Source organism: Macaca mulatta, chromosome 7 (assembly GCF_049350105.2).
Source record: "Macaca mulatta isolate MMU2019108-1 chromosome 7, T2T-MMU8v2.0, whole genome shotgun sequence".
Classification (NCBI taxonomy): domain Eukaryota; kingdom Metazoa; phylum Chordata; class Mammalia; order Primates; family Cercopithecidae; genus Macaca; species Macaca mulatta.
The window spans coordinates 72,000,870-72,015,176 of NC_133412.1; the positions used below are offsets into that span (position 1 = coordinate 72,000,870).

The 14,307-nt window shown below is 40.1% G+C and overlaps 1 pseudogene; it reads right to left on the reverse strand.

Moving 5' to 3' along the window:
• Positions 1 to 5,147: 5,147 nt before the first annotated feature.
• LOC144329776 (uncharacterized) lies at positions 5,148 to 12,536 on the reverse strand (annotated as a pseudogene).
• Between the last annotated feature and the right edge of the window lie 1,771 nt (positions 12,537 to 14,307).

Here is a 14,307-nt window from a genome sequence, read left to right on the forward strand (position 1 = left end):
TTCCAAATATCATTTTTCAAATTCCACAAGAACAGGCTTAGCGAGAGGCTTCTGGAAGGGAAAGCTGCAACTCTGTGTCATGATTTCACAGAACACAAAGAAGTTTCTCAGAAACCTTCTTTCTCTTTGTTATGGGAGGATATATCCTTTGGCCCTATATCCTTCAAAGGGATCCCAAATATCAATTCTCAGATTCCACAGAAATAAGGCTAGCAAACAGATCCACGAAATACAGTTGTAACTCTGGGAGTGTAATTCACACATTACAAAGCAATTTCTCAGAAAGCTTCTTTCCAGTTTTTCTCTTAGGATATTTTTTCAGAAAGCTTATTTCCAGGTTTCCTCTGAGCATATTTTATTTCACACCATAGCCCTCTATGGCCTTCCAAATATCTCTTTGCAAATTCCACAAGAACAGGCTTAGCGAACGGTTTCTTGAGGGGAAAGCTGTAACTCTGTGAGATGAATTAAAAGAACACTAAGCAGTTACTCAGAAAGCTTCTTTCCAGATTTCATCTGAGGATATTTCCTTTTTCACCGTAGCCCAATATGGGCATCGAAATATCACTTTGCAAATTCCACAAAAACAGGCGTAGCAAAAGGCTTCTTGAGGGGGAAAGCTGTAACTCAGTGAGATGATTTCACAGAACACAAAGAAGTTTCTCACAAAGCTTCTTTCTCTTTGTTATCGGAGGATATTTCCTTTGGCCCTATAGTCTTCCAAGGGATCCGAAATACCAGTTCTCAGATTCCTCAGAAAGAAGGCTATCAAACGGATCCACGAACTAAAGATGTAACTCTATGAGTGGAAGTAAGAAATCACAATGCAGTTTCTCAGAAAGATTATTTCCAGGTTTCCTCTGAGCATATTTTATTTCACACCATAGCCCTCTATGGGCTTCCAAATATCACTTTGCAAATTCCACAAGAACAGGCTTAGCCAAGGACTTCTTGAGTGGAAAGCTGTAACTCTGAGAGATGAAATAAAAGAACACTAAGCAGTTTCTCAGAAAGCTTCTTTCCAGATTTCCTCTGAGGATATTTCCTTTTTCACCGTAGCCGTCTATGGGCATCGGAATATCACTTTGCAAATTGCACAAGAATAGGCTTAGCGAAAGGCCTCTTGAGGGGAAAGCTGTAACTCTGTGAGATGAATTAAAAGAACACTAAGTAGTCTCTCATAAAGCTTCTTTCCAGATTTCATCTCAGGATATTTCGTATTTCACCGTAGACATCTACGGGCAACGAAATATCACCTTGTAAATTCCATATGAACAGGCTTAGCGAAAGGTTTCCTGAGGGGAAAGCTGTAACTCTGTGAGATGCTTTCACAGAACACAAAGAAGTTTCTCAGAAAGCTTCTTTCTCTTTGTTTTCGGAGCATATTTCCTTTGGCCCTATAGTCTTCAAAGGGATCCCAAATATCAGTTCTCAGATTCCACAGAAATAAGGCTAGCAAACAGATCCACGAAATACAGATGTAACTCTGTGAGTGGAAGTCACACATCACAAAGCAGTTTATCAGAAAGCTTCCTTCCAGGTTTTCTCTGAGAATATTTTCTTTCACACCATAGCCCTCTATGGGCTTCCAAATATCACTTTACAAATTCCACAAGAACAGGCTTAGCGAACGGCTTCTTGAGGGGAAAGCTGTAACTCTGTGAGATGAATTAACAGAACACTAAGCAGTTTCTCAGAAAGCTTCTTTCCAGATTTCATCTGAGGATATTTCCTTTTTCACCGTAGCCCTCTATGGGCATCGGAATATCACTTTGCGAAATACACAAGATCAGGTTTAGCGAAAGGCTTCTTGAGGAGAAAGCTGTAACTTTGTGAGATGATTTCACAGAACACAAAGAAGTTTCTCAGAAAGCTTTTTTCTATTTGTTATCGGAGGATATTTCCTTTGTCCCTATAGTCTTCAAAGGGATCCGAAATATCAGTTCTCAGATACCAGAGAAAGAAGGCTGACAAACGGATCCACGAAATGCAGATGTAACTCTGGGAGTGGAAGTCACACATCACAAAGCAGTTTCTCAGAAAGCTTCTTTGCAGTTTTTCTCTAAGGATATTTCCTTTTTCACCATAGCCCTCTATGGGCTTCCAAATATCATTTTGCAAATTCCACAAGAACAGGCTTAGCGAAAGGCTTCTTGAGGGGAAAGCTGTAACTCTGTGAGATGAATTAAAAGAACACTAAGCAGTTTCTCAAAAAGCTTCTTTCAAGATTTCATCTCAGTATATTTCCTTTTTCACCGTAGACCTCTATGGGCATCGGAATATCATTTTGCAAATTCCACAAGAACAGGCTAAGGGAAAGGCTTCTTGAGGGGAAAACTGTTACTCTGTGAGATGATTTCACTGAACACAAAGAAGTTTCTCCCAAAGCTTCTTTCTCTTTGTTATCGGAGAATATTTCCTTTGGCCCTATACTCTTCAAAGGGATCCGAAATATCAGTTCTCAGATTCCACAGAAAAAAGGCTAGCAAAGAGATCCACGAAATACAGATGTAACTCTGTGAGTGGAAGTCACACATCACAAGCAGTTTCTCAGAAAGGTTCTTTCCAGTTTTTCTCTGAGGATATTTTCTTTCTCACCATAGCCCTCTATGGGCTTCCAAATATCACTTTGCAAATTCCATAAGAACAGGCTTAGCGAAAGGCTTCTTGAGGGGAAAGCTGTAACTCTGTGAGATGAATTAAAATAACACTAAGAAGTTTCTCAGAAGCTTCTTTCCAGATTTCATCTGAGGATATTTCCTTTTTAACCGTAGCCCTCTAAGGGCATCGAAATATCACGCTGTAAATTACAGAAGAACAGGCATAGCGAGAGGCTTCTTGAGGGGAAAGCTGTAATTCTGTGAGATGATTTCACAGTACACAAAGAAGTTTCTCAGAAAGCTACTTTCTCTTTGTTATCAGAGGATATTTCCTGTGCCCCTAGAGTCTTCAAAGGGATCCGAAATATCAGTTCTCAGATTCCACAGGAAGAAGACTAGCAAACGGATCCACGAAATACAGATGTATTTCTGTGAGTTGAAGTCAAACATCACAAAGCAGTTACTCAGAAAGCTTCTTTCCAGCTTTTCTCTGAGGATATTTTCTTTTTCACCGTAGCCCTCTATGGGCTTCCAAATATCACTTTGCAACTTCCACTAGAACAGGCTTAGCGAACTTCTTCTTGAGGGGAAAGCTGTAACTCTGTGAGATGAATTTAAAGAACACTAAGCAGTTTCTCAGAAAGCTTCTTTCCAGATTTCATCTCAGTATTTTTCCTTTTTCACCGTAGCCCTCCATGGGCATCGAAATATCACTTTTTAAATTCCACAAGAACAGGCTTAGCGAAAGGTTTCTTGAGGGGAAACCTGTAACTCTGTCAGAGGAATTAAAAGAACACTAAGCAGTTTCTCAAAAAGCTTCTTTCCAGATTTCATCTCTGTATATTTCCTTTTTCACCGTAGACCTCTATGAGCATTGGAATATCACTTTGCAAATTCCATCAAAGCAGGCTTAGGGAAAGGCTTCTTCAGGGGAAAGCTGTAACTCTGTGAGAAGATTTCACAGAACACAAAGAAGTTTCTCCCAAAGCTTCTTTCTCCTTGTTATCTGAGGATATTTCCTTTGGCCCTATAGTCTTCAGAGGGATCCGAAATATCAGTTCTCAGATTCCACAGAAAAAAAGGCTCGGAAACAGATCCACGAAAAACAGATGTAACTCTGTGAGTGGAAGTCACACATCACAAAGCAGTTTCTCAGAAAGCTTCTTTCTAATTTTTCTCTGAGGTTATTTTCGTTCTCACCATAGCCCTCTATGGGCTTCCAAATATCGCTTTGCAAATTCTACAAGAACTGGCTTAGCGGAGGGCTTCTTGAGGGCAAAGCTGTAACTCTGTGAGACGAATTAAAAGAACACTAAGCAGTTTCTCAGAAAGCTTCTTTCCAGTTTTTCTCCGAGAATATTTCCTTTTTCACCGTAGCCCTCTATGGGCCTTGAAATATCACTTTGTAAATTCCACAAAAACAGGCTTAGCGAAAGGCTTCCTGAGGGGAAAGCTGTAACTCTGTGAGATGATTTCTCAGAACACAAAGAAGTTTCTCAGAAAGATTCTTTCTCTTTCTTATCGGTTGATATTTCTTTTGGCCCTATACTCTTCAAAGGAATGGGAAATATAAGTTCTCAGATTCCACAAAATTAATGCTAGCAAAGAGATCCACGAAATACAGATGGAACTCTGTGAGTGGAAGTCACACATGACAAAGCAGTTTCTCAGAAAGCTTCTTTCCAGTTTTTCTCTGAGGATATTTTCTTTTTCACCATAGCCCTCTATGGGCTTCCAAATATCACTTTGCGAATTCCACAAGAACAGGCTTAGCGAACGGCTTCTTGAGGGAAAAGCTGTAACTCTCCGAGATGAATTAACAGAACACTAAGCGGTTATTCAGAAAGGTTCTTTAAAGATTATATCTGAGGGTATTTCCTTTTTCACCATAGCCCTCTATGGGCATCGGAATATCACTTCGCAAATTCCACAAGAACACGCTTTGCGAACGGCTTCTTTTGGGGAAAGCTATAACTCTGTGAGATGAATTAACAGAACACTAAGCAGTTTCTTAGAATGCTTCTCTCCAGATTTCATCTGAGGATATAAGGTTTTTCGCGGTAGCCCTCTATGGGCATTGAAATATCACTTTTTAAATTCCACAAGAACAGACAAGCGAAAGGCTTCTTGAGGGGCAAGCTGTAACTCTGTGAGGTGATGTCACAGAATACAAAGAAGTTTCTCCAAAAGCTTCTTTCTCTTTGTTATCGGAGGATATTTCCTTTGGCTGTATAGTCTTCAAAGGGATCCCAAATATCCGTTCTCAGATTCCACAGAAAGAAGGCTAGCAAACAGATCCACGAAATACAGATGTAACTCTGTGAGTGGAAGTCACACATCACTAAGCAGTCTCTCAGAAAACTTCTTTCCAGTTTTTCTCTTAGGATATTTCCTTTTTCACCGTAGCCCTCCATGGGCATCGAAATATCACTTTGTAAATTCCACAAGAACAGGCTTAGCGAGAGGCTCCTTTAGGGGAAGGCTGTAACTCTGTGAGATGAATTAAAAGAACACTAAGCAGTTACTCAGAAAGCTTCTTTCCAGATTTCATCTGAGGATATTTCCTTTTTCACCGTAGCCCTCTATGGGCATCGAAATATCACTTTGCAAATTCCACAAAAACAGGCGTAGCAAAAGGCTTCTTGAGGGGAAAGCTGTAACTCTGTGAGATGATTTCACAGAACACAAAGAAGTTTCTCATAAAGCTTCCATCTCTTTGTTATCGGAGGATATTTCCTTTGTCCCTATAGTCTTCAAAGGGATCCGAAATATCTGTTCTCAGATTCCACAGAAATAAGGCTAGCAAACAGATCCACTAAGTACAGATGTAACTCTGACAGTGGAAGTCACACATTACAGAACAGTTTTTCAGAAAGCTTCTTTACAGTTGTTCTCTGAGGATATTTTCTTTCTCTCCGTAGCCTTTTATGGGCTTCCAAATATCACTTTGCAAATAACACAAGAATAGGCTTAGCGAACGGCTTCTTGAGGGTAAAGCTGTAACTCTGTGAGATGAATTAAAAGAACACTAAGCAGTTTCTCAGAAATCTTCTTTACAGATTTCATCTGAGGATATTTCCTTTTTCACCGTAGCCCTCCGTGGGCATCAAAATATCACTTTGCAATTTCCAAAAGAACAGGCTTATCGAAAGGCTTTTTGAGGGGAAAGCTGTCGCTCAGTGAGATGATTTCACAGAACACAAAGAAGTTTCTCAGGAAGCTTCTTTCTCTTTGTTATCGTAGGATATATCCTTTGGCCCTATAGTCTTCAAAGGGATCCGAAATATCCGTTCTCAGATTCCACAGAAATAAGGCTAGCAAACAGATTCACTAAATACAGATGTAACTCTGTCAGTGGTAGTCACACATCAGAAAGCAGTTTCTCAGAAAGCTTCTTTCCAGTTTTTCTCTGAGGATATTTTCTTTCTCACCATAGCCCTTTTTGGGCTTCCAAATATCACTTTGCAAATTCCACAAGAACAGGCTTAGCGAACGGCTTCTTGAGGGGAAAGCTGTAACTCTGTGAGATGAATTAAAAGAACACTAAGCAGTTTCTCAGAAAGCTTCTTTCCACATTTCATCTGAGGATATTTCCTTTTTCACCGTAGCCCTCTATGGGTATCGTAATATCACTTTGCAAATTCCACAAGAACAGGCTTAGCGAAAGGCTTCTTGAGGGGAAAGCTGTAACTCTGTGAGATGATTTCACAGAACACAAAGAAGTCTCTCAAAAGCCTCCTTCTCTTTGTTATCAGAGGATATTTCCATTGGCCCTATTGTCTTCAAGGGGATCCGAAATATCCGTTCTCAGATTCCACAGAAATAAGGCTAGCAAACAGATATTCGAAATACAGGTGTAACTCTGTGAGTGGAAGTCACACATCACAAAGCAGTTTCTCAGAAAGCTTCTTTCCAGTTTTACTCTGAGGATATTTTCTTTTTCACCATAGCCCTCTATGGGCTTCCAAATCTCACTTTGTAAATTCCACGAGAACTGGATTATCGCACGGCTTCTTGAGGGGAAAGCTGTAACTCTGTGAGATGAATTTACAGAACACTAAGCAGTTTCTAAGAAAGCTTCTTTCCCGATTTCATCTGAGGATATTTTCTTTTTCACCGAAGCCTTCCATGGGCATCGAAATATCACTTTGCAAATTCCAAAATAACAGGCTTAGCGAAAGGCTTCTTGAGGGGAAAGCTGTGGCTCTGTGAGATGATTTCACAGAACACAAAGAAGTTTCTCAGAAAGCTTCTTTCTCTTTGTTATCGGATGATATTTCCTTTGGCCCTATAGTCTTCAAAGGGATCCGAAATATCAGTTCTCAGACCACAGAAATAAGGCTAGCAAACAGATTCACTAAATACATATGTAACTCTGTCAGTGGAAGTCACACATCACAAAACAGTTTCTCAGAAATCCTCTTTCCAGTTTTTCTCTGAGGATATTTTCTTTCTCACCGTAGCCCTTTATGGGCTTCCAAATATCACTTTGCAAATTCCACAAGAACAGGCTTAGCGAAAGGCTTCTTGAGAGGAAAGCTGTAACTGTGTGAGATGAATTAAAAGAACACTAAGCAGTTTCTCAGAAAGCTTCTTTCCCGATTTCATCTGAGGATATTTCCTTTTTCACCATAGACCTCCATGGGCATCAAAATATCACTTTGCAAATTCCAAAAGAACAGGCTTAGCGAAAGGCATCTTGAGGGGAAAGCTGTCGCTCTGTGAGATGATTTCACAGAATACAAAGAAGTTTCTCAGAAAGCTTCTTTCTCTTTGCTATCGGAGGGTATTTCCTTTGGCCCTATAGTCTTCAAAGTGATCCGAAATATCAGTTCTCAGATTCCACAGAAATAAGGCTAGCAAACAGATCCACGAAATACAGATGTAACTCTGTCAGTGGAAGTCACACATCACAAAACAGTTTCTCAGAATGCTTCTTTCCAGTTTTTCTCCGGGAATATTTTCTTTCTCACCATAGCCCTCTAAGGGCTTCCAAATATCACTTTGTAAATTCCACAAGAACAGGCTGAGCGAACGGCTTCTTGAGGGGAAAGCTGTAACTCTGTGAGATGAATTAAAAGAACACTAAACAGTTTCTCAAACAGCTTCTTTCCAGATTTCATCTGAGGATATTTCCTTTTTCACCGTTGCCCTCCATGGGCATCGAAATATCACTTTGCAACTTCCAAAAGAACAGGCTTAGCGAAAGGCTTCTGAGGGGAAAGTGTAACTCTGTGAGATGATTTCAGAGAACACAAACAAGTGTCTCTGAAAGCTTCTTTCTCTTTGTTATCGGAGGATCTTTCCTTTGGACCTATAGTCTTCAAAGGGATCCGAAATATCAGTTCTCAGATTCCACAAAAATAAGGCGAGCAAGCAGATCCACGAAATACAGATGCAACTCTGTCAGTGGAAGTCACACATCACAAAGCAGTTTCTCAGGAAGCTTCTTTCCAGTTTTTCTCTGAGGAAATTTTCTTTCTCACCGTAGCCCTTTATGGGCTTCCAAATATCACTTTGCAAATTCTACAAGAACAGGCTTAGCGCACGGCTTCCTGAGGGGAAAGCTGTAACTCTGTGAGATGAATTAACAGAACACTAAGCAGTTTCTCAGAGAGCTTCTTTCCAGATTTCATCTGAGGATATTTCCTTTTTCACCGTAGCCCTCTATGGGCCTCGAAATATCACTTACAAATTCCACAAGAACAGGCTTAGCGAAAGGCTTCTTGAGGGGAAAGCTGTAACTCTGTGAGATGATTTCACAGAACACAAAGAAGTTACTCAGAAAGCTTCCTTCTCTTTGTTATCGGAGGATATTTCCTTGGGCCCTGTAGTCTTCAAAGGGATCCGAAATATCAGTTCTCAGATTCCACAGAAATAAGGCTAGCAAACAGATCCACGAAATACTGATATAAATCTGTGAGTGGAAGGCACACATCACAAAGCAGTTTCCCAGAAAGCTTCTTTCCAGTTTTTCTCTGAGGATATTTTCTTTTTCACCATAGCCCTCTATGGGCTTCCAAATATCACTTTGCAAATTCCACAAGAACAGGCTTAGCGAAAGGCTTCTTGAGGGGAAAGCTGTAACTCTGTGACATGATTTCACAGAACACAAAGAAGTTTCTCAGAAAGCTTGCTTCTGTTTGTTATCGGAGGATATTTCCTTTGGCCCTGTAGTCTTCAAAGGGATCCGAAATATCAGTTCTCAGATTCCAGAGAAATAAGGCTAGAAAACAAGTGTTATAACTCTGTGAGTGGAAGTCACACATCACAAAGCAGTTTCCCAGAAAGCTTCTTTCCAGTTTTTCTCTGAGGATATTTTCTTTTTCACTGTAGCCCTCTATGGGCTTCCAAATATCACTTTGCAAATTCCACAAGAACAGGCTTAGCGAACGGTTTCTTGAGGGTAAAGATGTAATTCTGTGAGATGAATTAACAGAACACTAAGCAGTTTCTCAGAAAGCTTCTTTCCCGATTTCATCTGAGGATATTTCCTTTTTCACCGTACCCCTGTATGGGGATCGAAATATCACTTACAAATATCACAAGAAAAGGCTTAGCGAAAGGCTTCTTGAGGGGAAAGCTGTAACTCTGTGAGATGATTTCACAGAACACAAAGAAGTTTCTCAGACAGCTTCCTATTCTTTGTTATCGGAGGATATTTCCTTTGGCCCTGTAGTCTTCAATGGGATCCGAAATATCATTTCTCATATTCCACAGAAATAAGGCTAGCAAACATATCCACGAAATGCAGATGTAACTTTGTGAGTGAAAGTCACACATCACAAAGCAGTTTCCCAGAAAGCTTCTTTCCAGTTTTTCTCTGAGGATATTTTCTTTTTCATCATAGCCCTCTATGGGCTTTCAAATATCACTTTGCAAATTGCACAAGAACCGGCTTAGAGAACGGCTTCTTGAGGGGAAAACTGTAACTCTGTGAGATGAATTAACAGAACACTAAGCAGTTTCTCAGAAAGCTTCTTTCCAGATTTCTTCTGAGGATATTTCCTTTTTCATGTAGCCCTCTAGGAGCATCGAAATATCACTTACAAATTCCTAAGGAACAGGCTTAGGGAAAGGCTTCTTGATAGGAAACCTTCGGCTCTGTGAGATGATTTCACAGAACACAAAGAAGTTTTTCTGAAAGCTTCTTTCTATTTGTTATAGGAGGATATTTCCTTTGGCCCTGTAGTCTTCAAAGGGATCCGAAATATCAGTTCTCAGATTCCACAGAAATAAGGCTAGCAAAGAGATCCATGAAATACAGATGTAACTCTGTCAGTGGAAGTCACACATCGCAAAGCAGTTTCTCAGAAATCTTCTCACCAGTTTTTCTCTGAGGATATTTTCTTTCTCACCGTAGCCCTGTATGGGCTTCTAAATATCACTTGGCAAATTCCACAAGAACAGGCTTAGCGAACGGCTTCTTGAGGGAAAAGCTGTAACTCTGTGAGATGAATTAACAGAACACTAAGCAGTTTCTTAGAAAGCTTCTTTCCAGATTTCATCTGAGGATATTTCCTTTTTCACCGTAGCCCTCTATGGGCATCGAATACCACTTTGCAAATTCCACAAGAACAGGCTTAGCGAAAGGCTTCTTGAGGGGAAAGGTGTATCTCTGTGAGATGATTTCACAGAACACAAACTAGTTTCTCAGAAAGCTTCCTTCTCTTTGTTATCGGAGGATATTTTCTTTGGCCCTGTAGTTTTCAAGGGGATCCGAAATATCGGTTCTCAGATTCCACAGAAATAAGGCTAGCAAACAACTGATATAACTCTGTGAGTGGAAGTCACACATCACAAAGCAGTTTCCCAGAAAGCTTCTTTCCAGTTTTTCTCTGAGGATATTTTCTTTTTCACTGTAGCCCTCTATGGGCTTCCAAATATCACTTTGCAAGTTCCACAAGAACATGCTTAGCGAACGGCTTCTTGAGAGTAAAGCTGTAACTCTGTGAGATGAATTAACAGAACACTAAGCGGTTTCTCAGAAAGATTCTTTCCAGATTTCATCTTAGGATATTTCCTTTTTCACCGTAGCCCTCTATGCGCATCGAAATATCACTTACAAATATCACAAGAAAAGGCTTAGCGAAAGGCTTCTTGAGGGGAAAGCTGTAACTCTGTGAGATGATTTCACAGAACACAAAGAAGTTACTCAGAAAGCTTCCTTCTCTTTGTTATCGGAGGATATTTCCTTGGGCCCTGTAGTCTTCAAAGGGATCCGAAATATCAGTTCTCAGATTCCACAGAAATAAAGCTAGCAAACATATCCACGAAATACAGATGTAACTCTGTGAGTGAAAGTCACACATCACAAAGCAGTTTCCCAGAAAGCTTCTTTCCAGTTTTTCTCTGAGGATATTTTCTTTTTCATCATAGCCCTCTATGGGCTTCCAAATATCACTTTGAAAATTGCACAAGAACAGGCTTATAGAACGGCTTCTTGAGGGGAAAGCTGTGGCTCCGTGAGATGATTTCACAGAACACAAAGAAGTTTCTCATAAAGCTTCTTTCTCTTTGTTATCGGAGGATATTTCCTTTGGCCCTGTAGTCTTCAAAGGGATCCGAAATATCAGTTCTCAGATTACACAGAAATAAGGCTACCAAAGAGATCCACGAAAAACTGATGTAAATCTGTCAGTGGAAGTCACACATCACAAAGCAGTTTCTCAGAATGCTTCTTTCCAGTTTTTCTCTGAGGATATTTTCTTTCTCACCGTTGCCCTCTATGGGCTTCAAAATATCACTTTGCAAATTCCACAAGAACAGGCTTAGCGAACGGCTTCTTGAGGGGAAATCTGTAACTCTGTGAGATGAATTAACAGAACACTAAGCAGTTTCTCAGAAAGCTTCTTTTCAGATTTCATCTGAGGATATTTCCTTTTTCACCGTAGCCCTCTGTGGGCATCGAAATATCACTTTCCAAAACCACAAGAACAGGCTTCGTGAAAGGCTTCTTGAGGGGAAAGCTCTAACTCTGAGAGATGATTTCACAGAACACAAAGAAGTTTCTCAGAAAGCTTCCTTCTCTTTGTTATCGGAGGATATTTCCTTTGGCCCTGTAGTCTTCAAAGGGATCCGAAACATCAGTTCTCAGATTCCACAAAAATAAGGCTACCAAACAGATCTACGAAATACAGATGTAACTCTGTGAGTCTAAGTCACACATCACAAAGCAGTTTCTGAGAAAGCTTCTTTCCAGTTTTTCTCTGAGGATATTTTCTTTTTCACCGTAGCCCTCTATGGGCTTCCAAATATCACTTTGCAAATTCCACAAGAACAGTCTTAGCGAACGGCTTCTTGTGGCAAAAGCTGTAACTCTGTGAGATGAATTACCAGAACACTAAGCAGTTTCTCAGAAAGCTTCTTTCCAGATTTCATCTGAGGATATTTCCTTTTTCACCGTAGCCCTCCATGGGCATCGAAATATCACTTACAAATTCCAAAAGAACAGGCGTAGCGAAAGGCTTCTTGAGGGGAAAGCTGTAACTCTGTGAGATGATTTCACAGAGCACAAAGAAGTTTCTCAGAAATCTTCTTTCTCTTTGTTATCTGAGGATATTTCCTTTGGCCCTATAGTCTTCAAAGGGATCCAAAGTATCAGTTCTCAGATTCCACAGAAATAAGGCTAGCAAACAGATCCACGAAATACAGATTTAACTCTGTGAGTGGAAGTCACACATCACAAAGCAGTTTCTCAGAAAGCTTCTTTCCAGTTTTTCTCTGAGGATATTTTCTTTCTCACCCTAGCCCTCTATGGGCTTCCAAATATCACTTTGCAAATTCCACAAGAACAGGCTTAGCGAACCGCTTCTTGAGGGGAAAGCTGTAACTCTGTGAGATGAATTAACAGAACACTAAGCAGTTTCTCAGAAAGCTTCTTTCCAGATTTCATCTGAGGATATTTCCTTTTTCTCCGTATCCCTCTATGGGCATCGAAATATCACTTTGCTATGTTTATTCACCCACAGGATAAAACATTCCTTATATTATGCAGTTTCAAAACTCCGTCATGAACGGATTCGTGAACGGACATTCGTGAGCATATTCAGGCCTATGTTAAAAAAGGAAATATCTTCAGATAAAAACTGCAGTAAAGCTTTCTGAGAAACTGCTTTGTGATGTGTGCATTCATCCTATAGAGTTAAACCATTCTTTGGATTGCGCACTTTGAAATAACTGTTTCTGTTAAATCTGAGGGAGAACATTTGGGAACGCTTTTTTGAATAAGGAAAAAGAAACATCCTCAGACAAAAACCAGAAGGAAGCTTTCTGTGAAACTGCTATGTGCCATGTGAATTCTTCTCACTCTGTTAAGCTTCTGTTTTCATTGAGCAGCTTTCTAACACTGTTTATGTTTAGCGTGTGAAGTGATATTCCGGAGCGCTTTGAGACTTATGGTGAAAAAGGAAATATGTTCAGATAGAAACTTTCTGATGAACTGCTTTGTGACATGTGCATTCCACTCACAGTGTTATACCTCTCTTCTCATAGAGCATCAGGAAAATCCTTTTGGAGAAAAAGGTACCAAGGGACATTCGGGAGCTTATTGATGCCTATGGTGTAAAGGGAAATAGCCTCAGACAAATACTGGAGAAAAGCTTTTTGTGAAACTGCTCTGTGATATGTGTATTCATCCCATATAGATAAAGCTTCCTTTACATTACGCAGCTTGGAATCTCTGTCATGGATGGATCCACAAAGGGATGTTCGGAAGCACATTCAGGACTACGGTGAAAAAGGAAATATCTTCAGATAAAAACTGAAAGAAGCTTTCTGTAAATCTGCTTTTTACTATGTTTATTCATCTCACATAGATAAAACCTTCCTTATATTATGCAGTTTGAAAACTCTGTCATGGACGGATCCGCGAAGGGACATTCGGGAGCAAATTAAGACATGTGGTGAAAAAGGAAATATCTTCAAATAAAAACTGGAGAAAAGCTTTCTGAGAAACTGCTTTGTGATGTCTGTATTCATCTCATAGAGTTAAACCATTCTTTGGATTGAGCAGTTTGAAATCACTATTTCTGTGGAATCTGAGGAAGGACATTTGGGAACGCTCTTTATAATATGGAGAAAGAAACATCCTCAGATATAAACCAGAAGGAAGCTTTCTGTGAAATTGCTATGTGTCGTGTGACTTCCTCTCACTCAGTTAAGCTTCTCACTCAGTTAACTCTGTTTATGTTTTGCGTGTCAAGGGATATTCGGAAGCGCTTTGCAGCTTATGGTGCAAAAGAAAATATGTTCAGATAGAAACTGGAGAGAAACTTTCCGAGGAACTGCTTTATGACGTGTGCATTCCACTCACAGTGTTATACCTCTCATCTCATAGAGCTTTGGGAAAACACTTTTGGAGAAAAAGGTACCAAGGGATATCCGGGAGCATATTGACCCCTATGGTGAAAAGGGAAATAGACTCAGACAAAAACTGGAAACAAGCTTTCTGTGAAACTGCTCTGTGATATGTGTATTCATCTTACATAGATAAAACTTTCTATACATTACTCAGCTTGGAAACTCTGTCATGGACGGATCCGCAAAGGGACATTCGGGAGCACATTCAGGACTATGGTGTAAGAGGAAATACCTTCAGATAAAAACCGGAGAGAAGCTTTCTGAAAAACTGCTTTGTGATGTGTGCATTCCACTCAGTGAATCATACCTCTTTTCTCATAAGGCAGTGTTTGAACACTCTTCCTGT